This window comes from Oncorhynchus mykiss, chromosome 19 (genome assembly GCF_013265735.2).
Source record: "Oncorhynchus mykiss isolate Arlee chromosome 19, USDA_OmykA_1.1, whole genome shotgun sequence".
NCBI classification, from domain to species: Eukaryota; Metazoa; Chordata; class Actinopteri; order Salmoniformes; family Salmonidae; genus Oncorhynchus; species Oncorhynchus mykiss.
The window spans coordinates 19810335-19814499 of record NC_048583.1 but is presented as its reverse complement, the minus strand read 5'-3'; positions in this window follow the sequence as shown (position 1 = coordinate 19814499).

Below are 4165 nucleotides of genomic sequence, written 5' to 3'. Positions count from 1 at the left end.
CTCGCGTCCCACACGATCAATCTCCTGTGCAGTCGTCATTTCAGTGCCTTCTGTCCTGGTATCTGTCTGGCATGCTGTCTGTCCGTCGGTTCCTGTTTGTTACCACCAGTAATTGTTGATAGACTGTTGTACACTTCGAAACTTCCCAAACTCTCTGGGTAAAATGAAAAGAGGGCTACACGACATTAAGTCCTATTGACGAATGCATAAATGTACCGATTGATTAGCTGATCGATTGAAGTAAACAAATTCAAGCACAATTTGGCCAATGGTCAACAGCCCTTGACCACCTCCCCATCCTCTATCCTCCTCACCTTCAATATGCAGCTCGAAATAGAGGGAACGTTTCTTTTTCTGACAAGTCCAGTTGTTACCGTTTGAAGTGGACGTGTTGACCCATATAAATTAGGAGTGTAACTCCCCTCCTGCCCCTCTACCTTCCGCCTCCTCTGCCTCACCGGATTACACAATAAGACGGGTGATTATCTTGCTAAATATGTCTGGATTCGACTTTGCGACGCGTGACTGAGTTACTGTTTTGAAATGACATCGTAGGGTAGTCATGTATAGGTTGCACGTAAACAATGAAAACTTTCAGTGTATCTTTCGGGAAGCCTTTCTTTGAGTCACCGGTTCACAGGCCTGCAGGGGCTTAAGCACTGAGCTTGTCCTTTTCTTAACACTCAGGTTACAATCCTTGCAATTACCTGGCTATTGTGGATGACTGTATTGCTCCTCCAAACTCATCTCCCTTGCAGCAGTTCTAGAGAGTTCACCGAAGTGTCACTGTTCCAACTTTGCATTCCTTGCTACACTGTCCGAAACTTAGTTGTCCTTGCTTCGTCACTTGCTACAACTTTGTTTCCCTCATTATGTTTGAGGATACAATATGTGTCACGCCCTGACCTCAGTTATCTCTGTCTTCTTTATTGTTTTGGTTAGGTCAGGGTGTGACTAGTGTGGGTATGCTAGTTTTTGCCTTGTCTAGGGTTTTTGTATATCTAGGGGTTTGTAAGTCTAGGTATATGTATGTCTATGGTGGCCTGAATTGGTTCCCAATCAGAGGCAGCTGTTTATCGTTGTCTCTGATTGGGGACCATATTTAGGTAGCCATTTTCCCTTGGGTATTTGTGGGTTCTTATTCTATGTTTAGTTGCCTGTCTGCACTAGCCATATTAGCAGCACGTATCATTTTGTTAGTTTGTTCAGTGTTTCGTTCTTTAATCAAAGAAGAATGTGCGCATACCACGCTGCACCTTGGTCTCCTCCTTACAACGGATGTGACAATATGTCTTAAAAGAGCTTCCCAAATGGTGGTCTGTGGACCAGTGTTGGTCCTTGAGGTGCTACCTAGGCATCAGTGAGAAGGTGTTACATTGTAATACAGTAGGCTGGATGCATGGGGAATCTAGGCTCCCGCGCAACCGACTAAACTGTGCTACGGTGCAGAAAGGTATACATGATGTCAGTGCAAGTTTCAGTTCATAGAAGTCCTCGCTCAAATGACCTTCCTCAACGTAGTAGACTGTGAGAGAGATGAGTATGCAGAACGTCAGACTTTTCTTCTTCTGGAAAGTTGCACTAGCCTACTGGTGGGCTGCCAAAATGTTCATTCGTCTTATCGTGCAGTCAGCGAGGGGAAACATTTTGGAACCTCCTCCCTGTCCTACCTTTTCTACCGCACTGTCGTCCTATACCGCCCTCTCTTGCCAAGCACTGGCGCAGTAAGGCAGCTCTTCGCAGGTGAACTGTTTCCCAATGCTATTCGAACCTCGCCATTCTCAAATATGCTTAGTCCGGCCAACCAAAGCCCTTATTTAGCGTTCTGCCTTCTGAAGAGCGAGGAAAACACCCTCCTTTCCGCCTGAAAAAGAAATGGGGGTCGCAATAAGGTTGTCACGTTACACGCACCAGCCGGCTCCCGGTGGACTGTGGACCTTGGCAATGAAATGTTTACTAAAGTGGAAATCCACTATTGTAGCCCGCTGCCTCACTCTTGCCTCAAGGCTGCGGTGCAAAGACAAGCCAAGCCCAGTTCTTGTTGGTTTTTCACGAGGTTATTGTGCCTCATATACTGTTTGAGTGCTTTTCAAGAGGAAATATGGATTATTTGGTGAGAGAAATGTCTTCGCAAATAAGAAGAAACACCTGAAACGGATGTTGTGTGTAAGGGGTGTTTTGTAGTTACAGATGTCTGTTTGTGTCTATGAGGTGCATTGCCTTCGGGGAGTGGGTTGGGCAGAGATGAGAGGTGGGTTGAGCATAATGAAGCGTCCTGTTATTGGTGACTGATAATGCCATATTGAGAGCTAATTACCTGCAACTTTGCCTCATTAACCACAACAAGACGTCACCGCCCTCGGGCACTGGCCACAACACCCAGGCAAGATCACACTGTCTCTTCATCTCCCCTCTCCTCCTTCCCTCCTCTCTTCTTCCTGCTCTCATCCCTCCTTCCTGTCTTTCCCACGGCTCGATTTTTGTTGACGCTTGAACTTCTTAGTTGTAAACCTTTGAAAGTCATCTTTGGTTGTTTTGTCCCAGCATTCCCTTCTTGGTACCTCCTTCTCGCAATCTCTCTATTTCCTCCTTCATCTTAATCTCTATCCCTCTCCTCTTCTATTTTTGTCTCCATATCAATCCGTCTGTCTGTCTCTTCAGTTTCTAATATAGCTTCCTCTCCTACCATCTCCCTCTTTCTCCATGTCTCCATCTTCGTCTTTCCACAGTCACCTTCACACACCATTCTGGGGCAGTTGGCCTCTCTCCCCTCCATCCCTCTCTCCCCTCCATCCCTTTCTCCTGCACATGTCCACTGCCCTGCCTCTGGGCCACGCTTCTCCCCTGCGCTCCACTCGTTTATTTATGGGAATATGCTGATGGGGCTAACCCAGGTATAGAGAAAAATACCCCCTGAGTAAAAGGAAGAGAGGGAGGGAGAGAACAGAAGAGCGAGCACGTGGGAAGCGAAAGATGGGGTGGAACAGAAGAGCGAAAGAGAGCGTGCTATTAATCACGGACCTGTCATTTATCCTAAAAAAGCAAGCAACCATTCATCATGGACAGTGGGGGGAAAAAAACAAGAAAAAAAACGATTGAGGGAGAAAAAGAGAGAGAGGAAAAGTGGAAAAGTGTGTCACGAGGTTGGCGGAACATAATTGCCAAATAAAAGTGGCTGAGTTAGTGCTCCGTTTGACTTTGAGGTCGGGCACTGCATATGCAGCCCAGCTTCCAGATTATCCCCAGCATGAGACTAGATGAGGGTTTTGAGGCGAACCCCCGAACCCCAAGCCTCCCTTATTACGTAGGCCCGCTGCATCACTCAAAATGTAAGGCTAAACGTATCCCTCCGTAATACAACATAGAGCAGTGATGATAAACATGGAAGGGTAATGATAATGCCACGGACGACCGCCGGGATCTTAATCAAGGCTAAAGCTCCAGCAATCGAGAATAGTCACAAAAGTGAGAGAGAGAGAAAAAAATGGACAATAATCATTTATCCCCGGGGGAAGGCGTCTGTCAATATGTCATGAGGCATTTTATTCCACAGTTTTCCTACACCGGTGACCTTTGCTGTCACAAAATGTAGCAGAAGCAGAAAACTGGCATGATGACAGAGAGAGAGAGAGAGAGAGAGAGAGAGAAAAAAAATTGACATGTCTGGCTGTCTCTCTGCGTGTTCCTCTGCTAGTTGGAGCTATGGACAATTCCACTGGTAGGGTTAATGGAATCTGTCTCTGTCAGAGGAGGTGTGTGGAGAGGGGGTGGAAAGAGAGAAAGAGAGAGAGAGAGAGAGAGGGAAAGAGAGAAAAAAGATAAGTGCCCAAGGGACTCAGTGAGTGGACACTGAGCACATCGACTGAACACCACCACTCGCAATGATCCTTCCCTTAGGCTGAGCAGCAAAGTAGAATAGAACACAGCAACGGGGAGAATACCTCAGACGCTGAGGTCCAACATATTAGTAGACCTGCCACGAGATTCTCAGTGGTTGTAAACACAAACAATATATCAACATTTCTCACCTCTGTAAAATAAAAATGCGGGTTTATAATCAAGTATCACAGTAGTAGGCCTAACCTATGTCATGTATATTCTCATATTTCAAAGGCATTGATCAATTGCTTCATAGTTCCGCTGTAGCATACTGCACCTTCCAACG